The following is a 16,733-nucleotide window of genomic DNA, read 5'->3' as shown; positions in this document are numbered from 1 at the left end:
GCTGCCCACAGGGCCACAGGGGGAGACGGAGGCCGGGGGAGGGGAGCACTGCTCCTCCCTGGTGCCCTGTCTTCTCCCTGGCAGCAACACGCCCTCCCTCAAACAGCAGGGAAATCCACCTGACAGCTTTTGTGACACTCAGGACATGCCTGGTCGTCTCCCTTCTCTGCCCAGAGCCTCCAGCCTGGCTGGGGACCCCACCCTGGAGGCACAGGCATTAATAATCCCACCTGTTCTCTCCGCTCCTTCAGCTCTAGGGGTGGTAACTTCCCTGAAATGTTCGATTTTTGTTTTATTGAGGTCTCAAGTGAACACTTCACGTTTAGCTGCCACGTTAATGATGAAAGCAGTTGGTCTCTGCCTTCAGTTCGGGCTCTGAGTGAGTTAATAGATATTAAGCCCAGCACAGGGTAGGTGCTCAATGGACACTGGCTCTGACCATTTTTGCACCCACAGTGTGCTGGACTTGGAGGTGTCCAGAGGACCCTGGGGGCTGCCTATGGCATGCTCATGGTCTGCTGGGGAGAGGTGTCCTCACAGGGAGGGAAGAGCAAAAGTCCTGGCAGCTCTGGAGTGGGCATGTGGTTTCTGGGGAGGCCTGTGAGGAGGCCACATGTTGGGGGAGTCCACATGCTGAAGCTGGAGCACCCAGGCAAGGGGCAGGGGTGAGCGAGGTGGCCGAGCACTGGGCCAGGCTGATGCCCTGCACCCAGGAGTCCCACGTTCCCATCCAGGCTGTAGCCAGTAGAGACTGTGAAGGGGAAACTGCTAACTTTGGGTTTTGGGAAGAGCCCTCGGATTGTAAAGGAGAAGACCAGTGTGGAGTGTGTGTGAGAGGGGGTGAATTCAGGCTGCTCATGAATCAGTTGTAATTTCCAGCTGAGAAACGAGGCCTTGGTGACACATTTTCTGATTTCATTGGAAAGACAAGATATGTACACACACAAAAAAAGTTGGGAAAAGGCAAGTGCAAATTTATAGAATATTTACTATGTATTAAAATTGCACCAAGCCCTTTAATTATTAATACATAGCAGAATTCATTACTAGGATTAATAATTATCATTACTTATAGGAAGTATGAGCAATGGAGAATTGGTCTTAACTGTTTTGATGTAAGCCCACGGGGGCAGCACAGTGGTCGGTGCCACCCTACAGATGGGGAAAGGGAGGCACAGGACAATTCTGCCCTTTGCCCATGGTCATACAGAATTAGGCGCAGCACCCCAACAGCCCAACTCCATCAGCTTCACCACTGCACTCTGCTGGCTCTGAGATGGACACGCAGGGCCCTGTGCAGGCAGGACATGTAGAAAGACTATTGCGGCAGACCTGAAGGATGGGGTGGGATAGGGGGTGCATGCACGGGGAGGGTGGGTTCAGGTGAGGGAGGTCACACAGAGGAACAGAAGAGCCAGGGAGGGACCTCAAGGGGTTACCCTGTGATGGTGGCCCTGGTCACAAGTGGTTGTTTCCTCTTTCACTCACTCCTTTTCCCTCTCACACTCACTTCCTTGCCCTTCTGCCTTCTGCCATGGGATGAGGTAGCACAAAGGCCTTTGCCAGAGGCAGGCCCCTTGACTGGTGGACTTCCCAGCCTCCAGAACTGTAAGAAATCAACCTCTGTGCTTTGTCCATTACCTAGCCTGACATGTATTGTTATAGCAACACAAAACAGGCCGAGACCATTGGAGTCCTCCTCATAATCATCCTAAGAAAGCAAGCAATTTTAAAGATAAGGAAAAATTCCTTGCCCAAGGCATCTAGCTGGTAAATGTGGGAGCCAGGCTTCACATATGAAACTTTCTGACCCCAAAGCCCAAGTGTTTCCTCTGCACTGTGGTGAGCACGAGAAGCCAGGTTTTGACCACTTCCGTTTTCATGCCATGACTGACTACACAGAAAGCAGAATAAGCTCTCATTTCCCCCTACGTAGCCGTGGTCTCACTGCCTCACCTTGGGGGCTGGACTAGCATACCTAACGTGATGAACTGAATGTGTGTAAGCCCCCCACCCCTGAATTCAGTTCACATAGTTTACAAAGCAGTGGTATTAGGGGACAGGTCCCTAGGAGGTGACTGGGTCATGAGAGAAGAGCTCTCATACAAGATTATATAGAAGGGGTTAGAGTCTGAAGCCATCCACTCTGCAGCCACGCAAGGACACACCCAAAGAGGCCACCTATGAACAGGGAAGTGGCCCTTGACAGATCCCAGATCCTCCACACCCTGACCTTGGACTTCCGAGCATCCAGAACTGTGAGAAACAAACATCTGCTGGTTCTAGGCCACCCAGTTATGCTGTTTTGTCACAGTGTCCCAAAGACGCTGAGGAAAGGAACTGGGCATGTCCAGCTCAGTCACCTCCTGGTTCCCCGCTCTAGCCATATCCTGTCTGCAGAGTCTGCAGCAAGGACACCTCTCTCTGCCCTCCCTTTGGAGGAGGCAACCTGGCCATTCCCTTCGAAGCTCGTTACCCTTCTTGGAGCCTCAGTTTCCTCAAGGTGAGAATCAGTAGCGTCAAGGCTGAACAGATGCCTTCAACAGGGCCTGCAAGTTAGGGTGGCTCCATAAATGTGGTTCCCAGCAGGACGACCTGCAGCCACAGGGAGAGAGCACCTGGAGCTCAAGGGGGTGCAGGGAGGGCTGGAGGCCTGCAGGAGGCCAGCTGTGGAGGCTGGTATTACAGGGAAGGCTGAGGAGGAAACATGCAGTTTTCTTCCTGTGACTTTTGAAGGGGTCAGAAGAAGATTTTCCTGAGAAGACACCCACTCGGGGCTTGAGAAGACCCTGGGCCACAGGTTGAAACAATTGCATGTGGGCCGGTGTCACCTATGCCCAGTGGGGCCACGTCTTCATTTCAAATGACTTTGGTGCTCTCCAGCTGCTGTTTTGTCACAGTGTCCCAGGAGGAGAGATGCTGGGTACCACCTGACTTGGGAAACCTGGGCTTCCTCAATGGGGAGACACCTGACCTAAGTGGGAACAGAGCCCTCAGACCCCCAGACACGTCTCCATGCATCGTGCACAAACCTCCCTGGTGCTTTGGAGGCAATGCTCACTAAAGACTCCAAACAGGTCACCTGCCCTTATTGTTCGTGTCCCCGAGGTTGTGTGTGACCTGTCCACATCTCACAGCTGGTAAGGGGCAGGGCTGAGCCTGAAGCCCACTTGAAACCCCGAATCAAGGGTTCTTGACCGCTGTTCTGTCTAGTTCTCAGCACTTTCCAGAAGGGGACAGTGAGGTCAGAGAGGAGAGGTGCCTATTCAGGATCCTGTGGTGGGTTTGTGCCAGGCCAGGGTTGGGACAAAGACCCAGGCTCCCCACCCACCTCAGCCCTCTCTGCCCATCGTGCCAGCCTCTGTTTGTCTAGTGGCCCGGCAGGTGAACGTGTGGCTGGATTAGGAGCAAGGGTAAAGGAAAAGTGGGCGGAGAGGACGGTGGGCTCAACGGCAAGGGAGAGGCTGCAGAAGACCTTTTGCAAGGCAGCTGCCCTGGGTGGGTGGGCCCCCTGCAGCCTGGGAAGGTATGGGCTGATTTGCATTTGGCCTTCAGGTTTCCATCACCAGGACACAGAGCACTACCTTGAGCTGGGCTCCAGAGAAATGAATAACAGCTCCCATTTTTCTAATGCCCATTACATGCTGGACATTAGGTCCCAGATTTCTAGATGTGTGGGCATAAATACATACCTGTAGACACACACACGGATGTACGTCACAAACACACACACCATGACATTTATTTCTCAAAACCACCTGGTGGGTGTTTTTTCTACAATGATTTCATTTTACAGATGATGAGTCTAAGGGTCATAGAGCACAGTATCATGAAGCTAGTTGCTGGGCAGGTCTAAAGCAAAACCGGTCTGACTTGCTCTCAAGTCTTTTTTCTTTCACTGCATTCCTTCATTCAGTAAATATCCAAGTGAGCACCGATGGTGAGTGAGGCACTGGCCAGGGGTGTGAATGCAGCAATGAACAAATGTGTTCTCTTTCTGGAACTCACAACTTAGAGCAGCAGGTAGACATCGAGTCACCAGCCATTCTGAGCACGATATGTGCTTCCACAGAGTTGACAGTGATTTTTTTGGGGGGTGGGGTGGGGTGGTACGGGGCACGTTAAGTGCAAAGAAACTGAGGCCCAGAGTTGTGCCCAGAGTCACACGGCAGAGGTGCAGGCAGAGGCCACTTCCGTCTCCTTCCCCTAAACCACGCTCCCAACTCTGATTGCTGACTCAGGACTCCTGCTGCCGCTGCTGCTGGTTTAAATCAGGGCTGTCTGACTAGTGAGAAATGTCACTTCCCGATTCCTTAGGGGACCAATCACCCATCATGGCTGGCTTGGGGGCAGCAAGCTGGCAGTGTAGAAGGCAGACACTGACAAGCTGTCACACCTGAGATTGACGACACCAGAGAACGCGCCCAAAATAGACTGTGGAGAGAGGCTGGTGAATGCAGCTGGATCTGCAGGGCGGAAATGAGGGCCCATTACCGCTCATTCTGCACATGAACACCACAAGAATACAGCAGCTCACATACATTAGATACCTACTGTGCGCCAAACACTGCTCTGAGCACGCAGCTCGTCCGAGCTCACTTTACACACCCCAGTGAGGCAAGTGGATAAGCTCATGATGCCACTTTTCAGGTGAGGAACGTTTAGCAAACTGCTCTAAGCCACACAGCCAGAAAGCAGACGGGCACCATTTGAACCCAGGCAGAGAGGGACATTAGGGATCTTATTTTTCCTGTATCTGTAATCATGAAACAACTGTTTGCAGATATGAATACCATATTTATAGAAGAGGTCAGCATCAGAAATGAAACCTCTCCGTATCCCTGGGACAGTGAGGCTGGGAGGCAATTTGGGACTTCCCAGAAGTCTGAGCTGAGCCCGTGGCCCAGCAGGAAACAGGGAGGGACGGTGGGGGTGGGTGACTAGGTGAGCTGCAGGAGCTGCCAAGCCTCAGGGGCCCTGGGGGTGGCACCCAGTTGGATGTGAAATGTCTGTGAGGGCTGAATCTCTCTGCAGACTTGGAGTCGGCCTTTAGTGAGCCGGAGAAAACTGACAGAAATTGATTACTGTCCAGGAAACCCAAACGTCATCTGGGAAGACAGCAGAAGTCAACGTGATTAAAGCGGAGACCAGAAATGCCATCATCCATCAAGGGCACAGAGGAAAGCAGTTCAAAGGTAGACACAAGACCTGGGCATGAGGACGAGGCCATGGAAGGAGTCTGGCCCAAACCCTGGCTTCTGAAATACCCATACCCCGTGGGGTCATAAATAAAGCAAAGGCTGAGAAACCAGAGCCCACGGGCAAACACCAGGTGAATCAGAACAGGGGTCTCATCTCCTCCAGGTTAGGACAGGAGGACTGGATGACAGGACTCTCCAGGGTCCACAGAGCAACACCTTCTCCTCAGCGTGGCACATCAGCCTATCCATCCCAGCATGATCTCTAGGTAGGAGGCATCCTGGTGTTTCTTGACCTGTCTTCTACGACTCTGCCTTTGCAAACGTTTGTCCCTCCCTGGCATATCCTCCCTTCTTCTCTACTTACTGTGACTCTTTGTGTGACCTTCAAGGATGCACTCAAATGCACCCTTTCTGGAAAGCGCTCCTTGAACACTGTGGCAGAAGGTCACCTCCTGGGTCACCTCTCTCTTCCCCACTCCATTCTTTATTCCTAACAAAACACCAGTTTCGTTGGTAGATGCAATGTCCCCAGCTCCTGTGAATGGGTCACGATCCATTCAAGGTTGAGGTTAACCATGAAGATCCTAGGTTTTGATTTTCCAGCCTCCCTTGCAGCTAGGGTTCCCAAAAAGTTTCATAGAAAAGCATTTGATTCTTAATACAAAGGTTCAGCTGTAGCCACTGACATCCTCCTCCCCCATCACCCACCTTTCTGTCATGAGGAGAGATGTAATGACTGGAACCATCACAGCCATCCTGTGCCCATGAGGCAAAGGGCAACATGTTTCTGACTTATGAACCAATGTCTGCAACTGCTTATTCCAGAATTTTTAGGTGAGAAATTCTAAAAGTTGGGGTTTCTGATGCTTATTGTAAGCATTTCTAACATAATCTGAGGGAGATACTGGTTCCTTCTTCAGTACTCCCTAGACTCTTGCAGTTAACTCTTTGGGAGAACACACCACATGCCCTTGTAATTATTTATTTACATGCCTGCACCTGGAAGCATTGGAAAGAGAATTTCCAGGCTGGCAGAGAGCTTGACTTATTATTCTTTTTGAGTGCCATGGTGCCTGGCGGATAGTTAGTATTCAATAGCTGCCCTTTGGTTCAAGAATAGAAATCACGATGACGACGTTCTCAATAATCCTCACATTCAGTCTGTCGACAGTAAATCAGTTATAAAAGCCCCATCAAAGTGGCTGCAGAATAGAGAAACAGAGCCACCTTTTCTTTGTTGAAGGGCCAACCAGCTTGTCACTTTTTTCTAGAAGGAGTTTCAACACCCTGTTACTCACATGTTTGGCCCTGGAAAGAGGACAGCACTCTCACAAGTCCTCCCCCTTGCCACTGTGGGGATTCGGATTCCAGGTGGGAAAGAACAAGCAGACAGACCTCCCAGCCGGACTCACCACGGCTCCTGTCGGCCCTGTGACCTGCGCCAGGTTGCCCAGGACCTTGGACCTCGCCTGGGGAGGGGGTGCGGCAGCAGCTGCCCTGCAGAGTATGGTCAAGACAGGACTGATGCGAGCATGGATACGGTGAGGCTGATTTTAGGTGTCAGCTTGATTGGATTAGGGCAGAGAGAGGGTCGCGGAGGAGATGGGCATGTGGGGGTGGACAGAGTGCGGAAGGTGCACTCTGGATGTAGGCACCACTCTATCAGCTGGGCCCCGACAGAACACCAAGGCCATTTCCTCTCTCTCCAGGAGCTAGGATTCCCTCCTCTCCTCTTGCCTTGGTCACCAGAACTCTAGACCCCTGACCTTGGGACTCCAGGACTTACGTCAGTGGCCCCCAGTATTCTTAGACCCCATGGGGCAGGGGCTGAGAGTGACACCTCCCGCTCCCCTGGTCTGAAGCCTTCTATGGTGCACTGCGCCCCGCCGGCGGCGCCCCCAGGGCTCCAGCTTGCAGACAGTGTGCTGTCGTAGGACTCCTCAGCCTGCATAATGGTGCGAGCCAACTCCCCTAATACATCCCTCTCATCTATCTATATATATCTGATTTGTTCTGTCTCTCCGGAGGACCCTGACAAATAGAGACATGAAGACATATCACGTGTGTTCAATTACCAAAGAAATCTGGTTTAGACCTCATGAAACCGTCGCCTTACCAACCAGGAAGACTGGATGAGAACTGAATCTCTACGGGGAGAAGGAAGAATAAGAGACAAGATTTTAAATAAGGGACTGCAGACAGTCCCAGAGCCCGAGGGACCAGGCTTGGGAGCATACAGACAATATCCCAGAGATACCCAGCCAGGGCCAGGGCTCCCCCTGGCCAGATCTCAAGGAGACCTGCAGGGGGCTGTTCAGGAAGAAAACACTTCCGAGTGGGATTGACACTGGGCAGAGCCTGGAGAGTGCTACCAGGCAGGCAGCAAGGCCTTGTTCAGAAGCACGGGGTTCCAATCCTACCCCTGGCTGTCCCCAACTCTGTCCTCCAAACAAATTAATGTATTGGAACCTCCGTTTCCCAATAATTCCCTCTAATGTTAAGAGGAAATAATACTCAGAGCTGAGGATCGATGGGACAAAGGAAGTGACGATGCTGACAGTGAATTTCATGTGTCCACTTAACTGGATCATGGAGTGTCCAGCTATCTGACTCTGGTGTTTCCAGATGAGACTGGCATCTGATTCAGTGGACTCTGGACAGCAGGTAGCCTTCACCTGAGGGCCCGGATAAAACAAAAGGCTGAGCAAGGAGAATTTGCTCCCCCACCTTTTTTTTTTTCCTGTCCATTTGAGGTAGGACACAGTCTACCTGGGTCTCCAGCTTGTGGGAGACCCACAAGTCTCCTAGGTGGGACTTCTCAGCCTTCCCAGTCACAAATTCAGATTTTTTTTAAAAATAATAAACCTCTTCAGATAAAGAAAGAATAGTTGTATCTCTTATTGGTTCTTTTCTTCTGGAGAACCTAATATGGCAGTGCCCCCCTTGTCTGTGGAGGAAAACATTTCAAGACCCCAAGGGAAGTCTAAAACTACAGATAGCACTGATTCCTATGTGCACTATGATTTTTCCTGTGTGCCCTGCAGCTTTGCCACATGGAACTAAAGTTAATCTGTCTTTCCCTGTTTTATCTCCTTTGTATCACTGCTGTGAACTGTGGGGCCATATTAAGTGAAATAACACCTGAACACACTGATCCACTGCAGTGCCGTGGATCTGATGACGGAGACGGCTAGTAAATGAGTAATGGGTAGGTAGTGTATAAGGTGTGGATACGCTGGACAAAGGAATGATTTACTTCCTGGGTGGGACCAAGTGGAATGGCGTGAGATTTTGATGTGCAATTTCAAACTGATGGATTATATACTTTTGGCATTTTCCACTTAGCATGTTTGGATCACAGGTAGTTGAAGCCATGGAAAGAGAAACAGTGGTGTGCCCACCATAGAGCCCCAAACAGATCTGTGCTCCATACGTGGAATCAACTGAAATACGTACTCCATGGGGAGTTTCTCCCTGAGGAAGGCTCTGCACAAGCTCAAAAGGTGCTGTGTGAAGGCCTGCACCTTTGAGAAAGTGAGGCCTGAGAATGTGGGGCCTGACTTGTATGTGAGGTGAGGCCTGGCCAAGGTGGGTCTGCTACCAGTGAATCTCCTCTAGCTTTTCTATTCTCCCCATTAACTTCTGCAGCTTCTCTTCCAAACTTCTTTTTCTTTTCTCAATCCTGACAACTACCAGGTATTATATAAAAATGATGCTCTTGATACCAAGACTTTTATTAGAGGCTTTTTCTTCCAGCCCAAATGCTCTGCTGTGGTGCATTCGGGGTCCTGGCACTCACGATGCTTTGCCTCCTGTTACTCAGGTTTCTGTTGGTTGCCTCTTGGTTTTTACAAGTCTCAGTAAAAATGAAGAAAAGAAAATTCTTCCCAGACAAAATGCATCATTACCCAGGAAAGGAGAAGAAAGCAGACCAAACTCAACTCGTTTTCCAGATGAAGAAACTAAAGGAGTGGTCCTCAGAGCAGCTTCTCTGCAGACGACCAATAGAGATCTGCAAATGACGACCAGCCTGTCCTCGTCCCCTCTCTGTAGAATTCATTACTAAAACTAAAATCATTTGCAGAATCCCCAGGGTGTCCTCTGGGGGGCGTGTGCTGAGCTGGGGAGGATGTAGGGAGGTGGATCTCACCTTGGAGACAGGTTTGGAGTCTCAGGTGAGAATCTCAGCAAGGCTGCTGAGACCCCCTGGGTTCCTAGTGCACGGGCTGCAGCCAGCTGGCTGAGTGTCAGGGCTGCCACATGAGTCACTGCTTGGGAGCCCAGGGAGGGCACCTTCTGTAGGGGTACCTGAGGTGCTTTTTTCTGTCTTCGTCCCTTTCCCTGCAGAGCTGGGTGCTTCCTTCTCCCTGTGATCCAGCGGCCCTGCCCAACCTGCTGGAAGCACATGCCACTCAGGCTGACCAAGGAGTCACTCCTGACCATTCCTACAAACACAGGCACGGGTTCAGCATGGGCACGCATCTCAAGAAGGTCAACGGGGTCCTTCTGTGGAGCCATCAAGAGAGAGGGGCAGGAACTACATAAACTACAGAGTTCTAAAAGACAACACAGTTACGGTGCCCTAAGAAGAGAAAATGAGGTAGGAAGACGAAATAAGTATGAAATATTCAAAAAGTGAACAGAGGGAACTGGAGGATGTTATGCTAAGGAAAACAAGCCTGTCTCCAAAAGTCAGGGTTGGGTGCATCTCTCAGATGAGGGAGAGAGAGAGAGTTGGAGGAGAGAGAGGGAGAGAGGGAGGGAGGGAGGAAACTCATGAAAATGCACAGGAGACCTACAAGAGTAGATGGGATGAAGGAGGAGGAGGAGGGGAGGGTGTGGGGAAGGACGGGGGAATGAACTCTACCAGGTTATGCAATGTCCACGTATGAAAATCCCACACTGAATCCTGCATATATATTACAATGCACTTATTAAAATAAAAATGGCATTAATAAAAGGAAGAAGAGTAGAGAAGCAGACCTGGGGAAGTGGGAAGGAACCGGGGCGGGAAAGGGAAGGTATTAGGGAGTGAGACTGATCAAATTACATTAGGTGCACCTGTGAATATGGCAAAATGAATCCCACTATTATATATAATTACAATGGAGAGAGAGAGAGAGAGAGAGAGAGAGAGAACTCTTCAACCTGGCATCATAGATGCCAACCATTCTCACCTTACCCTGTTTGGCTTTCTTCATGGCTCATTTTACTTCCTGCAATGGCCAGTCAGAGCACTCATTTTCCTGTGTGACATCTGTATTCTGCAGTAGAACATAAACTCCTGGAAAGGTCTGCATTGCCTCATGCACTGCTAACAACCCATGCTCATAGCAAGTGTGCACTAAAGACCTGTTGAACAGCTGAGCCCTGTACACTGGCCGGGTCCCCTAGAAGTCACTCTGGGCCCACAGGGCAAGCAAAGGCAGAGAGCCAGGAGATTGGCTGTGTCATTTGAGCACATGTTCCTGACTGTGTCAATGCAGAGGGGTGTGACACGGTCCTCGTACATACTGGGGTGTACTGGACTCTAAATGCATCTGTCAAACTATTACTTGTTTGTAGAAGACTTAATGAAATTATTCAATAACAGCAGTATAAATTGTAAAATAACCCTCACAAAATGAAACTGAATTACTTAAAGAGTCTTGCATTATAATCCAAAGTACAAAATAAATATACATGAGTCCATATGGATATAAATAAATGATTTAAAGATAATTATAAGTGGAGGAAAAGAGAAAAATGCTCTTAATGGAGAAATTCTGGAAATCAGGTGGCTCTGCAGGGGACATCCACTGAACCTCCATGATATTCTTTCCCCAAACAAGACAAGTCAAGTTTAAGAGATATTTTATAAGCTACCCACCAGCACTCCATAAAACTACCAAGGTCAGTGATGGAAAACCAGGACATAGGAGACTAAGGGCATGTGACAGTAATGGAAAAACAGGTGAACTGCAACGGAAGCCCAAGGTTAGTTAATGGTAATACACCACCACTGGTTTGCTGGTTTTCCCAAATGTGCCAGTACCAGCTGAGACGTTCACACCAGGGGACACTGGAATTGGATGAGTGGTGCATAGGAATCCTCTCCAGTACTTCCACAACTTTCCATGAGTCTCAAATTCCTCCAAATAAAGATTTATATTTAAAAAGAAAAAATAGATTCTGCAAAAAACTGACAGACCAATAGTAAGGTGAGCTCTTGGGAATGGCCAAACAGCTGAGTTGACACCTCTGTTCCCTGCACAAGCTCATTCTTTGGTCCTTCACAAAGTGCAGAAATAAGCATCAATGAGATGGGACAAGAAACTGGCAAAAACGTAAAATTCTCAAGAGTGTTTGAAATATGGATTTACAACCACCACGGTTAGTAAAGAGCTTCCCTCTATGTGTGTTCTGGGACTTGGGATCTTTCTTCATGTTGGTTCAAAGATGCATGACCAGCAAGACATTTCAAACCGAGCCTTCCAGAATGGCGAAGGCAAGTCTCTGTCATGTTATTTTGTTGTGGTGGTTATTTAAAGTCCTGTGACAGTCAGTCTAGAAACTTCATAATGTTTCACTTCACTGGATGAAAAGGGTTTAGAAGTCTCTTTGGAGATTTCTCTCGTAAAAATGAAAGCTAGTAAAGTCCAGTAGGAGAAACACTTGCTTTTCTTGTCGTGGCAAAAATGGATAGGAAAAAAAAAATGTGTAAAAGAGAACACAGCCATGAAATGAAGTAAATTCCTTTGTCAACAGATATTACAGGAATGAAAAGTGATAGGGAATAACGCCGAAGGCTTGAAGAAACTCATTTTAGACCAAATTTCATAGGAGCTTTGCCATGGAGTTTAGCCGAAGAACAGAGGATTCTGAGGAGTTTGCTAACCTCTGAATGGGTTTGCTTTAGCTGGAGTAACAGGAATTCGGGGTACCCGTAGAGAGCGGGTTCCCCAGGTCGCATCACTGATAGGCAAGTCTGCAACAAAGTACTGAAAGCCAGGTGCACAAATATTATTTGATGCTATTGATTTGGCTAATTTTATAAAATTCCAGTTGAAAATCTCATAAAAGTTTTACAACACTCTCCACCAACATGAGCAGCGACAAAAAAAAAAAAAAATTCTGTATCACGCAAAGCTTCTCTGGATCACTCCTAAGGGGATGGTGTGCACACAGGTGATTCACACTTCCCTATTTTTATGAAAAAATGATTATTAGTAGTTTGGCATCTCAAACTTTAAAAAAAATGCACATTTTTAGTCTGAGTCTTTGATATAGCTGTAATGAATGAAAAAATAAGTACTTTTAGAAAGAGATTTCTGATATAGATACAGCTTTTAGAAAAATCAATGTTTGAAACTGTTTCCATGGTTGTGGGATTATAATGCCAGAAATGATGTTATCTATCAAAACCCTCATTTCTACACACTTCCAAAACTTCAAAACAAGTGATTTTTAACTTCCAAGATTAATTTCCAAATAAATAATTACAACAGGTTTTTGAGCAGGTTGTCAAAAATAAAGATATTAAAAATCAATAAATTAGCAAAACCAAATGATTGTCATCAAGAAAGACTTAAATTTGAATGCTACCAAAACATGCATGTGATTTTTGGATTAAATTGGAAAAAAATGACTATAAAATTTAAGCAGCTTAGTCAACAATGTACTTTCTCCCTGTTTTGATCTGCATATTATAGGGAGATATTTCTTTTGCAATAGTAATCATTAAAAACAAGTACTTTTATATAACAGGCCTTAAAAAATTCGACTATGAATTACTGTGGCACAAAGAACTATACCGACATTTTGAAAATAATGAAGGGCATTCAATAATGTCTTTCACAGCTTAAAATATTAATACTAAGAATGTTTTCCCTAAAAGTAAAAGGGCTTATTATTAATAAATTAACTTAAAATTACTCAAACATGTAATAAAATAGACGTTCTATGGTCTATGATATATTCAGGTACAGTGATAGAACAGATGTATATTGAAACAGGTCAGCTCAGCAGTATTTCAGTGCTATGATCCATAAGTCAAAATCAAGCTGTTTAACAGAGCCCAGAGCCTGGACCCTATGCCCCACATTTCACACCCACCCACTTGTCATTTCTGGGGACCCTGGGATCTTTTAGCCCTCTAGGTTCATTGATGTTCCCTTTCTCTAGCACGCTCATGTCTTACCAGGATACTGCATGCTACTGTCTGTAGTGTGTGGAAATTATCTGCTGAAACTTCTGCCCCTTGGTTTGACTGTGGGCCTCTTTGAGGGCAGGAATCATGGTGATGACCTTGCCTGTCTACCCTCAGCAGGACTCCACATCCTCAAATTCTTGCACTCACACGTGGACACTCAGTCCTGGGTAGCCTGCCCGACAGAAACTTGCTCAGCAGGCCTTCCCTCCAGAGTGGTCCTGGTCTTCAGATGCTGGCCTGGCTGTCCACCTGCCTGCTCCTCTTCAAGATAACTGGAGAACTAGATCAGGGACTCCTGCTGGCCTCAGATACTCTCCTCTGCTCACTGCCTGGCTGTGGACCCCTGAGCCTCTAGACTGACGGTCTTCTCCAGAATCTGGGCCAGGCCCACTGGCTTTTGAGGCCCAGTGCTAATGCTATGGACCCATACCTTCCCCAGAGGAGACTCTTGGTCAGTGGTCCCATGTCCACAGGCACCAAGCATTGTGCTTCCCTCTCTCACAACCTTGTCTTATTCAGAGACTTTGAATTTAGGTGGGGATTATTTCTTTCAGTGGGCTTCTGAGGACCCTGTCCCATAAGGTATTCTACAATCACAAAGGGTCTGTTCTGTGTTTCAACAAAGTATGCCTCTGAGAGGAGCCAAGGGATCAACAAAACCAACTGGATCTCCTACTCGGGTCTTCAGAACACAGTACTTCATACACAGTACTAGAACTCAGCTCCCCCCCATCTGAAGAAATCCTATTAGCAACTCTTAGCAGTGTTTTGATGTATTCTCTGGGAAATGCTGTAGTAGGGTAATTTTCCAGGGGCCTTTCTTCTAGGAATCCTGCTGATATTTCTAGGAATAGCGACATCCGAGGCACATTGGCTACATGTAACAGCAGAGGATGGATAACTTACATCAGTTATCCAAAGCCCTGTGAGAGCAGGGCCCTGATTCCCAGTGCAGGCGCCCATTCCAGCTGTACCACAGCCAGGGCTTAACCTCAGGCAGGCCACTTCCTCCCTTTGGGTCCCTGTTTCCTCATCAGTGAAGTGGAGTGTTGGGACAGATGAATGAGAAGAGCCCGTGTTGGCTGGTGTGTTTCTGCCCACCAGCTGAACGAAATTCCCAGAGAGCTCAGGAGCGACGCCGATTTCTTATTTTAATCATACCAGACTTACTCAGGTCTCACGGGGCTGTCCTAGCTGCTTGGCACATCATCCCTTTGAAATTTCACATCTCTGTAAAGTCGTGGTCACTTGCCTATCTGGGACAGGCTGAAGAACTATGCAGCAGCCCTACAGTGGCCTAGGGCGAGTGCACTGAAGCTGTACAAGCAATTCCAAGGCACAGCCGCCGTGTGCCAGTGCCCAAACAGGGGGACAGCCGGCTCCTGTTTGGACTCCTTCAGGGTACTGGTAGCAAGAGTAAGCCCAGAGATAGTGAAACACCAGGGCCCTGTGCTAAGGTCATGCCATGAAATCCAACAGGCATTGGCCTCAAGTGAAGAGGTCTGCCTGGAAGGTGGACCTTTTAGATTTTAGATCTTCTCCCCCCAACCATCCTGATCTTCCCATTCCTCCTCCTTCTCACTCTCTCTCTGGTTTCTCCCTTCACGGTCCACTGCAGTCTGCTTTGCTGAATGACCTCCAGTATGCTGATGCCCAGGGGTGCCTCCTCTTCCTCAAAAGACATGGAAACCCACACATCTCTAGGAACTGTCAAGTGTTTTAAAACTTGAGTTATGTGCTATTCTTTTATACAAATGCTACCAATGCCCTCTAGGAAAGTAGATCTTCCCCCTCACCCCCGCCCGGCACAGATGGCCTGGTTCTCTTGGGTGTTCCTTTGAGGTGTATTTGATTCCCAGTTTATGAATGGGTTGGGGTCTAAAGTTCAACCTCTGAATCTGTTGGTTAAAATCCAAACATTCTTTCAAGGAGACAATGTTGCATTCATGATTTTTGTTCTGGAGCAAGCTTGTGAAATCCACTAAATTCAAAAATGGCTCACACAGAACAGCCCTGGGGACTCCATACATCACGTATTGTGTTTCTTTGGAAAATATGCTCAGGTAGAAACTCACCCCCTGCCCCACAGAAGGCTCTGCACCCAGAGTCAGAGGTGTGGGTTGGAGTCTCAGCTCTGCCATATTTAGCTGTATGACTCTGGGCAAGTCATCTGTACAGAGTTAATCTGTAGGGTCCTTGGTCTCCTGACTTACAAAACAGACTGAGATTCACCTTGTTTAAGCTTCTGTGACAATTTGGTGGAGCCATGTCTGGAACACTATTCCCACCCAATAGATCTGGAAAATGCCTTTGTATCTTTTGAGGGCGAGGATGAAACTCGTAGGGCTGACTTCCTCTGAAATGTGCTCCCTGTTGATCCCATACACATTCTTGCAGTGATGGCGTTGGTCCCATGGCTTGCCCACCCACATCTTTGTCACTGCTCCTGACTTACACATAGCCCTGGACTTGCTCCTAGCTCCAGGGCATAGCAGGGGAGGAGCGGTGGTTAGGCAGGACTGGGAGAGGGGCAGCACAGATGCTGGAGGCTGAGGAGAGGGCGGGGCCAGGAGATGAGGAAGGAGCAGTGTTCAGGCATCTGGGAGTTTGGATGTGAAGATTCAGCTCAGGTTTCTACAGAAAGCCTGGGGGATACAGAGCTGCATCACACCCCAGTGGGACAGGGCCCTCCTCTTGTTCCACAGCCACCTTCACTTCCTTATGTCACAGTGCTCAGCAGGCTGTTCTGGAATTTTCCACTTACCTGGTGATTCTCCTGAGGGCAGGAACCATGGCTTACTCGGCTCTAGTGTCCCAGTAACAGCTACAGACCCAGGATGGATGCTCTGCTTGCTGTTTCCTGGCCAGTCCCAACTGTGTCTGGCCAGCACTTCATTCTCTAATGGCCCATGGAAGCCTGAGGACTAGAGCAAAGTCTTACAGACCCCATCCTTGTCTCCCTTCTCTAAACCAGCACAGGGACCCTCCACAAAGATACTCCTTGGGTCCCTCCCTATCTCTTTCAAGTTAAGACTCAGCCAGGGAAGGCTGAGTCATTAAGGCTTAGAACTGCAGAGATAAAATTGAAGGTCTTTGAAACACAAAAGACAGTGGTAAAGTCGAGTGCTCTTTCTAGGAGCCCTCAAGAGGCCTGGCTGAGATTGGGGCCAAGAATAATGGTCTCCATTACTGGAAGATCTTAAGTGATAAGTCCCTCAGCTGGTACGAAGTAGAACTGTCATTAGAATTTACAGAATTGCTTGGCTCCAATAGACTATGCACTTCTTCCGCCTCTTCAACGAAAACGCGCTTCCTTAACTGACCTCAGTACAAAGTTCTCG

General features: G+C 48.3%; 1 protein-coding gene across 10 annotated transcripts in view; it reads right to left on the bottom strand.

Moving 5' to 3' along the window:
- The window catches only part of Large1 (LARGE xylosyl- and glucuronyltransferase 1), a 487,150-nt gene that overhangs the window by 49,625 nt on the left and 420,792 nt on the right, over window positions 1–16,733 (bottom strand). The gene's annotated exons all lie outside the window — the stretch shown is intronic.

The sequence above is a fragment of the Marmota marmota genome, unplaced genomic scaffold (assembly GCF_001458135.2).
Source record: "Marmota marmota marmota unplaced genomic scaffold, marMar, whole genome shotgun sequence".
Classification (NCBI taxonomy): Eukaryota; Metazoa; Chordata; class Mammalia; order Rodentia; family Sciuridae; genus Marmota; species Marmota marmota.
This window is presented reverse-complemented; position numbering and strand designations above follow the sequence as displayed.